Genomic DNA, 14,082 nt, shown 5'->3' on the forward strand with positions numbered 1-14,082 from the left:
AACTAAGAGGAGCAACTCCTCACAAGGCAAGTCTAATTAATCATCTTAGATACAATTCAGCATATATTGTATGCCTGTAGAGGTTTACAGCACTAGACACAATAAATTGCTTAGTCTAAATTCCACATTCAGATTTTAATAGTCAAATATGGTGGCAAGACTAAGAATCACCCAAAAGTGACTACAGAACAAACATTGAGTTGGATATAGAAAATCTATGCCATATAGTTCAAATGAGGTGTAAAATGAGGTGTAAATGTTCAAAGGATAGCATAATCAGTAGTTAGAAGATTCTAGTTTCAACTGGAAGAGCTTATTGAAGACATAATTTTTTATGTCTTCATCCAAGGATGTGTTTTTATTGCTTTTTAGAGAGAGAAGAAAGGGGAGAGAAAGGGAGAGAGAGAGAGAGAGAGAGAGAGAGAGAGAGAGAGAGAGACCCATGTAAGAGAGAAACATTGATTGGTTGCCTCCAGTACACACTCTGACCGGGGATTGAACCCACAACCTAGGTATGTGCCCTGACCGGAAATTGAACCCGAAACCCTTTGGTGTACGGAATGATTCTCCAACCAAATGAGCCACTGGACAGGGCAGACATAAATTTTGGTAGTACTTCTGATGGGAAATGGCTACAGGAACAAGTGAAATAAGCATGAAGTAGCCCCGTAGAATGAGCTTCTTGAAGCTTCTGGAAAACTTTTACTGGAGAGGACACAAAACAGGTGTGAGATGTTGACAGAATTTGCCATCACTTTTAAAGACCTACTTAGGGAAACCAAGTGTGAAAAAGCTCACATGTTCCTAAGATAAGACTACAATGAAGCTGTGGCTAGAAGCCTTTATCTCACTCCAGATAACAGGCACTTGAAGATGACTAGGACAACAAGAACAGATGAAAAAGGGGAAACCTCTGTCATTCTCCACCTCCACACAACCCAGTTCACATCCAGAGGGATGGCTCCTAGTCAGTATGGTCTGCACTGACCACAGTGAGTGCGAGTTTCATGGATTATCATAGCCTGTTAGTTGCCCTCACCATATAAGGGAAATTTAATTGGACAGAGCTGTAATCATGGAGTACATGGCTTTGGAGGATGTTTTAAATATCTCAGTAAAATGTACTATGTAGATGTTTACATGGTTATTTAAGGAGCTCTGAGATATGGAGAGAATTCTGGACTAGATGTCAAAAGCACTGAGATTTAATTCTGGTTCTGCCATTTAGCTACCTAATTGTGTAAATCTGAGCAAATGATTTATCCATTTTGGTTTTGTAGTCTAAATTATTCAGCTTTGCTCTACTAATGAATAACTATAAAATCTCAGTGGCTTACAACAAAAGGTAAACAAAGTTTGTTTTTTATGTTGTTGACGTGTGGAAAGATGGATCAGATGCATGTCCACTTGAAGTGTCCTCTTTGTTCTAGGATGAAAGAGCTGTTCCCTTCAGGACATTTGAGCAAGAATAAGGAGCTGGCAAAACCACATGATGATTGTTAGCGCTTCTGCTTGGCCATGGCATAGGCAAAGTTTCCTCACATGCCCATGGCAAAAATAAAGGCCATGTGGCCAAGCCCCATGTCACTAAGGTAGAAATATCTACTTCTCCTGGATGAGACACTGCATGTTGCACAGCAATGGGTGGAATTAATTAATCCTTTTATAGGAAAAGGAAGTGAATATTTGGATCCAGTGATACAATTTATTTCAAGTTCTAATCATAATTTCATCACTGCTTCCTGAATATGCAACACAATGCTCTCTCTGAACTTCAGGTATTAAATGGGGCCTTAAATGATCTCCATCATCCTTTCTGTTCTAGAGTTCTATATTCTGGGAAATAGTCATTTTGATTTGCTGTCGAAATGTGGTTAGAAGAAAGGAATGCTGTTTTTTTGGACTGCAATTACCTAAAGGCAGGGATCTACATTGTCTGTTCTTATGAGTGCCTAGGATACGATGAATGACAAGTACAACTGGTTATAGTTAATCTCATTTTACTAGGTGGTGAGTGATGGAGTTTGGATTAATACCCAAACTTGTTACATTTCCTAAGCACAAATGCTCTTGTATGTTTAGGTCTGAATTTCTTAAATTCATTTGGCAATACAATACTTTTAAAACTTAGTGATGAGACAGCAACTGGAGCTCATGAGAAATAGACTTGGGTTAACAGAAATCATGAAAGAGTCTGATGAAAAATTAATTGCAATTAGAAACTATCAGTATTTGATTCATATGCACATATGTAGTTGACATTGGATAACATTATGGATACATGCTGAAATTTTCAGATGAGATACCTAACTTAGACCAGTAATAATAATAGAAGACAAAGGTAGCATCAGTTGCTGGGTAGGTATATCCTGTGCAGCAATGGCAGACCTCACATCACATGGTCTGTGTTATATCATCCTGCAAGTGACTAACTAATATACACTTTAAAAATTTACCTTTATTGTTCAAAGTATCACATATTCCCCTGACTATTTGATATTTTTACACACACTTTTTAAAGGGAACTGGTTTCATAGTGCATGGTGCTTCAATTAAAAAAAAAACTTGAATAATTATGAAAACATAGCAAGAGCTATGACTTCTTTTGCTAAGCAGAAGGAAAAAAGGAATATGAAAATGTATGTTCACTATGATTATAACCATGTAAAATATGTATACTGAGAAAAACCACAATGGGACAAAAAATGAGATAGTTTGGTAGGATGGTGAAATTGTAGGTGATTTATTTTAAAAAAGAAAAGATTTCCTTTGATATTCTTTTCTCGTTTAAACATAAACATACAATAAAAAATTTGGCACCAGTGATAACTGAATCCTATAACCAGCTAGTGGTGACATACTACTTCTTGTGCTTGTGGTGGCCTAGAACCAGGTTATACTAAGAAACTATTTGACCAGTTCCCTGTGCCTTATGCTTTTAGATTTCTCCAGTAATCAAATAGTAAATATTTCTCACTATTGTTCATTATTGGCCATTGTGAATAAGTATGAATAGAATTGGATCTCAGTGAATTCCAGCTCTGTACCTCCCTGTCTGATGAAGAACAGGTTTGGGGTGGGTTGTGAAATGGATCATTAGTAAACATTTTCCCAGTCTTATTTGGAAATAAAATGTAAGATAATTTTAGAGCTCACAGCTAGTAGCCCTACAATGTGTAGGAGAATCAACACATTTATCCTGTTCCTTCATTAGCATTTCTTAGCTTTCAAAATATGTACATTTTTGTAACTAATATAAATTATATATATTTCCCCACCAGGATACATATGCTGTAAATCTAAAGAGAATTTTGGATCAATCTGACTAGAATTATCTTTTCCTTTTTTTAACCCAATTTGTGGGGTTCATACTTGTGAACAAAAAGTGACTAGATGAAAGATACATCTCAACCAGGTTTGACATTTTTCTTTTTAAAAAAATAAGTTTTTATTGATTTCAAAGAGGAAGGGAGAGGAAGAGAAAGGGAAAAATAATGATGAGAGAGAATCATTGATTGGCTGCCTCCTGCAATGGGGACAGAGCTGCAATCCAAGAATGTGCCCTGACTGGGAATTAAACTGTTACCTCATGGTTCATAGGTCGACACTCAACCACTGAGCCACACCAGCTGGGTGACACTATTCTTAAAGTTGATAGGATTTTAACTCAGCTAGAAAGGTTTAGTTAGTTGCAGTGTTGTCCTATGCACTGAAAGGTTGTGGGTTCAATTCCTGATCAGGGCACATACCTCAATTGTGGGTTTGATCCCTGGTTGAGACACGTACAGATGATTTTTCTCTCTCATATTGATGTTTCTTTTTATTTCTCTCCCTCTCTCTCTCTCCCCCCTCTCTATTTTCCCCCTCCCCTCCTCTAAGCATGTCTTCAAGTGAGGATTAGAAAAAAAAGTTGATAGCCCTAGCTGGTTTGGCTCAATGGATAGAACATTGGCCTGCGGACAGAAGGGTCCTGGGTTTGATTCTGGTCAAGGGCATGTACCTTGGTTGCAGGCTTCTGAGTAACCAATAGATCAGAGTTTCCAACCAACACTCTCCCTGAATCTCCACAGTCCATCAACCTGGAAGCTCTCTGAATCACATCTACTTGGTGGAGGCTTCATTTTATAGGCCCATTGACTAAGTCATTGGCCTGTTGGGGACTGAGCTCAATCTCCAACCCCTTTCCCTTCTCTGAGGTCAGGGCTGTTCCAACCCTTTAATCACATGTTGGTTCTCCAGGCAACCAGCTCTCATTCGTGGTGCTTTCCAAAAGTCCCTTCATTAACATAAGGTGTGGTTGAAGAGGGTTTCTTAAGGAGATTCAGACACCTTTATCATTCTTATCAATTAGGAAATTCTGAGAGTTTTAGCAGAAATGGGATAAAGACCAAGTATATATATTTCTCATGAATAATACTATCAGGGCCAGGGAACCAGCCTGCCTGAATTTGAATTTTTGACAAGTCACTTAAAAGCATTGCTCCTGTGTTTCCTCAATTTTAAAATGGGGATGAGGCCCTGGCCAGGTGCTCAGTTGGTTAGAGCGACACCCAATAAGCCAAGTTTGAGGTTTGATCCCCAGTGAGGGCACATGTCTGAATTAACCAATGAATACATAAATAAGTGAAACAATAAATTGATCTCTCTCTCTCTCTCTCTCTCTCTCTCTCAATAAGTATGAAACAAATAAAAAATAACAAATAAATAAAATGGGGATGATAATAGAGCCCACACTGAACAAAGGGGTTTGTTCATCTGCACTCATCAAAGCCCAGTCAAAGGAGAACAGGAGTTTGTAGTCAAGAAAGTGAAGGTTAGGGAATGTCACCATACCTGAGTCACAGGTGAGCTTGTGCTCAAAGACCTGGGTTCCTGATGGCCTACACAGGGACAGATTATGTATGGGAAAGATTACTAATCACTAGTATGGTGATTAAGAGAGTTGGGGCTGGGGGCTCTACTAATTGTGGGGGCCTGGGTAGGGAGTAGTTGCTTATTGTATCAAGTCCAGATGTCAAGTACGGTGCTATTCTGTCTAGTTTCATGAGGGTGTGGCTGGTAAGGTCATTGGTTGGTAGTGTCAGTCTGCTTTCATAGGCCTGGGCTGAAAGGCAACAGAGGTCAAGATCTTATCTTTAGTTTGACCCAAACTGTTTCTATCAACAGACCTGAGGCTTTGGTTCTTAAGACATTTTGATGCTGACCAGAATCTGATGTCCTAAGGGCTTAATGAATAAGGAAGGGAGTAGATGGCCAGAAAGGAGAAAGAGTCTTGTTAAAGAAATGGAGTTCCTGTGAGGTTACAATTGATAGGCGGTTTTGATAAAAATACATAGGTAATAGCGAGGTGAAGGCCTGGGGCAGGGCAGGCTAGAAGGGGTCAATGGGGAAGAAAGGAACATATGTAATACTTTTAACAATAAAGATTAAAAAAAAAAGACAGGTAGCGAACAACAGCTGACTTGCTGTGTTACTTAGATGTTAACTACTGTTATTGAGGATTTAACATATCTCTGGTGACTCAACTTTTGATCACTTTTTGAAAGTAATGACTATTGGCTCTGATAGTGTTTTACATATCAGAGCAACTTAGCTTAATATCAATGAGCCACAGTTTCTCTCTACCCCACTCTCTACCTTATGAGTTCTGTTGCCTCATAGCTCTTGCTTTATTATTATTTCTGTGTGTTTTTTTCTGGGCTTTCTCATCACTCCAACAACCACCAGCTTTTATCTTCTGTGACCTGTGACAGAAAATCTGGCAGATTTGGCAAGTCCTAATAGAAGAGAGAACATCCATGTTGAGAACAATGTCAACCTTGGTTCTGACTCAGCCTATGGTAGCTGAGCCAGACAGCACAGGGCCTTACTAGACACATACAACACACACATACACACACACACACACACACACACAACACACACACACACACACACACACACTCACTCACACGCACACACACTCACTCACACGCACACACACACACAAAGAGGCCTGAGCTTAGTGAAAACTGAAAACTATGGCTTCTGAAAAGCAGGAGGCATAATTATAATTTTCAGGCATTGGCATAGACTGTCCAATACACTGTCATGACATGAGGAGATATTTGCCATATTAAGTGAGAAAAGCAGAATCCAAATTTATACAATGCAATTTAAATAATGGGAGGAAAAAAAAGAAAATATACAAATTAAAAAAAAACACATTTTGATTTAGGTAGTGAGTCAACACTATTTTTTCCTTTTTAACCTTTAGAAACTTATCTCTAAGTGCAGATACTACTTTATACAATGTACTTTATATTTATAAAGTCTAAATAAAATATTTAAAAATATACACCATTTCTTTATTTATAAACTATGCACAAGAAAACTAGAGAGTGGTATTAATTACTGAGATCATTTAGTTTGGGGATTTTATAGTTTTGAAAGAAAAAAGAATTAGATAGGATTTCTTCTTTGTCCAGTTCTCCCTCTTTGCTTAACTGTCACAATTATATTGTCCGCAGCATACTTATTTTCATGAACATGGAGATCACGTAAAGTCCTTGTTTCACCCAGCTCAGTCTGGATGTGCTGACTCTTTAAAATAGTTTTTAAAAATCTATTTACTGGAGAAATCTATGACATACGGCTCTCAGTTTATTTTCCAGCTGTTTTCTTTTAACCTTGACTCTGGGATTCCCCCTCCCCTCCAACCCCAAATAATTTATATTAAGGCAGGGTGCAGGATAGTGGGGAGTTGTACTTTTGATGTAAGGATGTTGAGGCACAGAGCATGAAAAAAAAAAGAACAGGATCATTTTAGCAAATTATAGGTGATTGTTCATAATTTTCATTCTTTCTCACCCATACTTTCCTCCTCTTTTTCTTCGTTTGCCTTTATAAAACTTTCACATATACTCTGCTTTGCCCCCACCTGAATGACTTGTGTTTTTGAAGTAATTCTAAAACCTCTGTGGGCAAAAAAGTCACCCTTTTTAAAGTCACAGGATCACGGAAGCAATTAATTAAAAAAAGCAGGCTCATACCTGATGTCTTTGGGATGACTTTTAATTATGCTAAATGCCCTACTTTTCCTAATGAGGATGTTCTGTAAACTTGCACATGGTTTTCCCACACTGCCCTTGCAGACAAATCCTGTGTCCAGCAGGACTGTTGCTGCCTGCCAGACCAAATCCTTTCTCTACGACAAAGCCTGCCATTGTGTCCCCCATGCAGCCCCACTGATCTTTCCCAAAAGGCCTTTTTAGAACATGCGCACACTTATTTCCATTCGCTGTTGTGCTGGACGCAATAATAGCCAGAGAACCATGGTAACTTGCTTGGACTCAACGCTGTCTAGTGTTCTCTGAAGGCCATATGTAGCAGCTGTACTCATGTGTGAGTGTGTGTGTGTGTGTGTGTGTGTGTGTGTGCAGTTAGGGGAGGGCAATCTCTGATGCTTTTGTTGGAGGGTGAGAGAGGAATAAAGAGCTTGAAGAAGTGACAAGGTGTCAGTATCCTCCTGACTCAGCTGTTCAGGGGCCTAATCCCAGCCCACAACTGGATGTCCAAGGATTGAAGAAAAATGTCCCTCCTGGCTAATTTCCAACTGTTTCCAAATGTACTTGAGAAAGTTCCATGTGATTTTTTTTTTCATGTAGCACCTGCTCTAACAATCCCAAAGCAACTTTTTTCTTCTCCATTATATTGTACATCTGTTATTTTGCTGACATGGAAGCTAGCATAACAATTAGGTTCATTACTTGCCCAATAAATTGATTCCAGCTAAGCTTAAAGACCTCAGTGTAGTCTTTGAGTATTTATTCAATGAGAGAACAAATGAAAAAATCCTGCCCCAAAAGGCTTTTTTTTGGGGGGGGGGAGGGGGGAAGGAAGAGTTAGACCAGTGACATGCCATTCATTTCAAGGTAGTGATGAGATAAAATTAGAAAGCCTGAATGTTGGGTAAGACAATGAGAAGTATCCAGGAATCATTTTTACTTTGTCTTAAGCAAAAACAATTTTGGGAAGGTACTTAAAAGAAAAAATCCTCAATTTTGTGTCTGTAAAACAATTTTAACAAATGAAAACCTTGATGGGTGAGAGTTCTCCCCACCCCCCACCACCCCATCCCCACTTCTTCTCAATAATAAAAATAAAGAAATAGGTTCCTCTCTAGAGCTAAATTTTCTTAGAATTAAAAAAAATCTACTGTACTTGGGAAGGAGAGAAGCTGGGGTGAGTTGGGCATTTGCCAATATGATTCCTAGCCTTCTTCACTTCTCCCCACCCCTTGGTCCTGTAGCTCCTCCTAGACCTCTGTGCCCCACTTCTGCCTGGTCCCTAGTCCTGACAACCTGTAGGTGGTGGTGGTGGTGGCAGGGTGCTAACAGGAAGGAACAGAGGTCTCTAGCTAGGAATCTGTACAGGTGAATCCCTGAGGATTGGCCCAACTTCCCAGTGCCCTATAGCCCCCTCTTTTTTATTCATTTACCCTCATTTAGAGTCATTTGCAGATATTTAGGAAGATTTGCAGCAAAAGGAAATTGTAATATTTCTACAGAGTCCAAGTGAATAAAGACCATGTCTAAGGCTAAAAAATACTGTTATATTTCAATTCCATACAATAAATATAATTGAACACTTATTATGTACAAAGAATTGTGACAGGGAATAAGGATGAATAATACATAGCTTTTTTGAGGTTATGCAAAAGATAGAGGTAGGAAAGAATAAGTCCATACCTTAAATCTCTATTACATGGCAAAATTAGGTAAGTCACACAGTTGACATGTATTTTAAAAAGTATCTGGAGTTTCAAAATACATCCAAAATTTTATCATTTCAACATGTAAAGATTATAATTTTACATATTTTTTATGCTAATGCTTCAAAATCCACTGTATATTTAATACTTAGAATGTGTATCTTAGACAGGTGGTCAGAAATTACATATGGTTAGTGGCTACCATTTTGGACAGCACAGATTTAGACAGTTCACAGATTTGGGGCCAATTCTTCCCCATTTAGGAAAAATAATTCAACTCTTCTTGGATTTGGATAGTATCTCCTCAGATCATGCATATATAAAACATACATCTACAAGGTTTAGATTTATGATATATAGATAGAACTAGACACAGCACTGCATTGTGCCGTCAAAGGTATGGTTCAATTGATGATCACTAAAAAATGCCAAATGGAAAAAAATTACTTTCACTTCTCCAACTTTTCCACTTTGGGAAATATATCTTTAAAATCAGAGAAGGGCTTATTTTGGGGTTAAGTGCATACATTTGTGTGTATGTTTGTATGTATGCATGCTCACTTGCATGTTTTTTTTATGTGTCTCTGTATTCTGTGAAAGATGGGTGGCCTCATTGTTTAATGGAAGTAATAATGCCATGGCAGTATTGGTAAAATTCCTGGCCTTAGGACATAGTAGAGAGGGCTTCCTGACTGCCATCCCAGTGTGGGGAGAGCAGGATAATTACCGATGGTAAATAAAAGCTAGCATACATTCCTGAAGCATATGGGAATGTATTCCATCTGAAAGAGAATGAGCCTTGGAGCTCTGTAACTACAATCATTAGCTTTAAAAATTTATTTGTGGCCAAAACCAATTTTTTTTAATGCAATGGAATTGTTAGCCTTAAAAATAAACAAACTTGTAATTATTAGTTTGAGACGGAAATGCTAAAATATAGGATCCAGAAAAGTGGGTGAAGTGAGTGGAGAGGAAAATCTCAAATGTAGAAAGATACTCAGTGAGGAAAGTAAGAGGACACAAAAGCAAACTTACTGTATTTTACTAACTTGGCCAAGATCAACCCTCCCACATCCAGGGGAGCTGCAGATCCCTAGAGCCCCACCCCTACTCCCCAGAGAAGGTGCTGTGGGCAAAAGGGTAAGAGGGAATTTGGGCAACTTTTCCCTAATATATTCCATCAAATAGAAAGCCACTTAATTTAATATTTATTTATTTATTTATTTATTGTATTTTTATTAATTTCAGAGAGGGAGATAGATAGAAACATCAATGATGTGAGAGAATAACTGATGGGCTGTTTCCTGCATGTCCCCTACTGGGGATCGAGGCCCAAACCCAGACTTGTGCCCTGACCAGGAATTGAACCGTGATCTCCTGGTACAAGTGTTGATGCTCAACCCTGAGCCACACTGGCTAGACATGGACATCTTTTTAAAATACTATCTAATAAAGAGGTAATATGCAAATTGACCATCACTCCAAACACACAAGATGGCTGCACCCATGTGGTCAAAGATGGCCACCCCCATGTGGACACAAGATGGCTGCCAAAAGATGGCCGGCAGGGGAGGGCAGTTGGGAGGGACCAGGCCATCAGGGGAGGACAGTTAGGGGTGACCAGGCCAGCAGAGGAGGGCAGTTGGGGGCGACCAGGAAAGGAGATTTAGGGGGGACCAGGCCGGCAGGGGAGGGCAGTTAGGGGCGTCCAGGCCGGCAGGGCAGGGCAGTTAGGGGCAATCGGATTTCATGCACCGGGCCTCTAGTAAGTATATAATAATGAAGCTTATCAATCTCTGTAATTAGGTAACCAAACTGCTCAGGTAGAAGAAAGGAGAGCAAGCATCAGGGGCCTATTCTCTAGCAGGCCCTTTACATATGCCATCTCAATTAACTGCCACATATTCATTTATATTTGTTTGAAAATGTTTGCAATTGCAGAGAAATAAATGAATACATGTTTATTGTAAAAGAAATTGTGTATGAATCCAATTTACAGATGAGACCACTGAGATTCAGGGAGGTTGAGGGATTTGGTATGCAGTAGAGATCAGATCTGAAACTAAGCTTTACTTCCTTATCACAAGAACCTCCTGAGTGATATAGGTAAGCTATGCCTATTTTAATGTAGAGTAAAAGAAGGGTGTTCAATGAGAGCTATCTCTGTGGAATGGAGATAATATGAAGCAAGGCAAAGGGCCATGGAGGGATGGGAACACCATTGCCGTTTAATGCCAATGCCACTGGTCAGGTCCCCAGTCTTCCCACTCTTGCATGTATGTCCTAGTAACAATCCTTGGTTGTTGTGTAGATTCAAAGAGAAAATAGAAAGGACCTTTTAAAAATGTGAAGGTGTATATGTTAATACTACTACTAATAATGTATAATGTTTGACATTTATAAGAGTGAAGAGCAAAAGTGGAGGCTTTGGACAGCTATTGAACAATGAGTAATTGATATCTCAAGGGGAGAGAAAACAACACCAAAACATTGACAAGGAAGTCAGGAGTTGCTAACAATATCCATCCCATTCTGACCTGTGTTGTCCTGGTTCTGATCTTTCAGTCTTTAATTTGTGCAGATTTTCATTGAATGCTTGTCCAGTCAGATACTGAGTTGGCATTGGTGGTACCAAAGTGGTCAGTGATCCCTGTCTTGGAATTAAGGGCTTTTGAGCTACTGAGAAGCTTGTTTGGGAAGCAGGGTGTGGGCCCCAGTGAAGCAGGTACTGTGGAATCTAAATCACGGGCCACACCACAAGTGAGTAGGTAAGAATCATTCACATCAGAAAGCTCAGTCAGCTTTGGAATAGAAATAGGTGATCCCTTTTAAAACAAACAAAACAAAACAATACAATGCAGAATATGTAAACAGCTTCCAAAAGAGCACAGTGGGGGAGAAATTATTAATCTTTGTTTCGCTTAAAAGATTTCAACAAAGAGTTTCTTTGAATATGAAACTAGCTCAATGGTCTTAAACATACGGTATGTTCAGAGATGACGAACCATTTGATTGTGAGCCAGATGGAAACAGCTCATGATGTGATATTCAGAGTTATTGCTAAAAGATCATCCATCAGCCAAGAAGATAAAGGATTTCTGGGAAGACAGTTTAAGTCAATGGGTGAAATGGCAATGCAAAAAAAATGTGCCAAAATAGAACTTTTGTCAGTTTTTTTGTTCTTCATTGAAAATAAGTTGTTTTCGAATTGGATATCTAGATATGAGGATACATTTATGGCAAACTGGAAGAATTTTGAAAAAAAACCATAATGTATGTAATTATAGTTTCCTCTACTTGCAAATATACAACCTTCCTATAGAATTCTTCATGTATTTAATAATCTCTTACATTTTGCAACAGATATTTTTGTTCCTTGAAATTTGAATTAGTCCTTCCAGCTTACTCTCCTGTTTCCGGCCCTGTGTCACTCCTTCATTTTTGAAAAAAGATACCAGATCTCAAAACCCTGACTCTGGATTGGGAGAGTCCACGTGGTTAAGTAGAAAGCGATACAAAATGAAAGTAGGACACACTCTGGTCTTGTACCAGCTTTACCACTATACAGCTATTTTGAAAAATTACTTATGCTTCCTTTCCTCTTAAGATGAGAGTATTGGATTTTATAATTTCTAATGATCTGACACAGTTCCAAAATTCCATTCTGTTAGTTCACTATTTCAGATGCTGTTTTTAGATGACTATAAACTGCTCAAGACTTATATGTAAACATAGAACTTGCTCCTTCCCAATAGATCCCTGAGGAAACCCAAATGGAAATGGACAAAGAGTAATAGAGGTGGAGTTTTACCGTTTCCTCTTCTTTTCTTTCTTTGGCATTTTGCCCGATTTCTTAACTTCACTCTGATTTCTTTGAAACCATGCTTATTGTTCTTGTTGCCATAAAACAGCATGAATTCCGTCATTATTTCATTGAAAAGAACATTTTTTGAGTACCTGTATGCCTCTTACAACTTCTCTGATGAAACTCTAGCAAATGTTACCTCATTTTGCAAGCTGACAACAGTGCTCTTCAAGGCTCCAAGCCTCTGTGCTGTTCTCTGGCCTGGTGACTCTCTACAGCTCTCTCCATCATTTAAAACCAATCTTGAATATCACTTCCTCTGCCGGGCCGCTGGAGAACTTCCACTTTTGCATTCATCACATTGCACTGTAATTGTTTGTTTACACATCTGTTTCCTCAGCTAGACTCAGCGCTCTCTGAGGTCGGAAATCTTGTCTTGTTCAACTTTGCAGCTTCCTGTTGGCTGCTGGGAAGTCCAGAGCCAGAAAGGTGGCCCACCCTGAGCAAGTATGTGACCCTGCAGGGAAGTTTTCCTGCCTCTGCACTTGCCCCCTTTCCTCCTCCGTTGGCCTTATCTTTCTTATCTACTTCCTGTTATCTGGCAGCAGGGTTTATATCTTTGTAAGTCATCTGAAAGAATGTTTAAACAACTAAGAGGTTTAATAAGGAAAATGTTCATCTACATATTCCTAGGGCATAACACAGCACTGGTCCCTGGTAGGTACTAGGATACTAAATAAATGTATGTTTAATAAAGGACAAAATAATAGCAATATGTGAATGTTACTATGGATGAGGTATTGTCCTATGCAGTTTATATGTATTAATTCATTTAATTTTCTCAACCTAGGAGCAGAAATTATTATGACCCCTCATTGTATATATAAGAAAACGGAGGCTCAGGAAGTTTAGGTAACAAGTACAGGTTACACAATTTGAAAGTGGCAGTAAATATTCACACAAAGGTGATATGACAGGAAGATGGTAATTTATTTCTCTGTTGAGTCATCGCCAGGATTTCATAAATGAAAGTTATGCATGTTAATTTAATATTTAAGGACAATGGATTAGGTACAGGTTTTGTTTTGTTCTTTAATATATTTGTATTGATTTCAGAGAGGAAAGGAGAGGGAGAGAGAGATAGAAACATCAATGATGAGACAGAATCATTGATTGGCTGCCTCCTGGACACCCCCCACCAGGGATCTAGCTGCAACACAGGCATATGCCCTAATGGGGAATCAAACTGACTTCCTGGTTCTTAGGTCAATGCTCAACCACTGAGCCATGCTGGCTGGGCAGATACAGTTTTTTGTTTCACATATAAGTTTATCTGTGGTGGCTTTTTTCCTTTATTATTATTTTTTAAATCTTTATTGTTGAAAGTATTATATAGATTCTCCTTTTTCCCCCATAAACTTCTTACAGCCCACTCCTGTCCTCCTACCCCAGGCCCTCACCACCCCATTGTCTGTGTCCACAGGTTGACTTTTTCCCTTTAATTTACAAATCTCTCTATCTCTAT

Source organism: Myotis brandtii, unplaced genomic scaffold (assembly GCF_000412655.1).
Source record: "Myotis brandtii unplaced genomic scaffold, ASM41265v1 scaffold8, whole genome shotgun sequence".
In the NCBI taxonomy this organism is placed as follows: domain Eukaryota; kingdom Metazoa; phylum Chordata; class Mammalia; order Chiroptera; family Vespertilionidae; genus Myotis; species Myotis brandtii.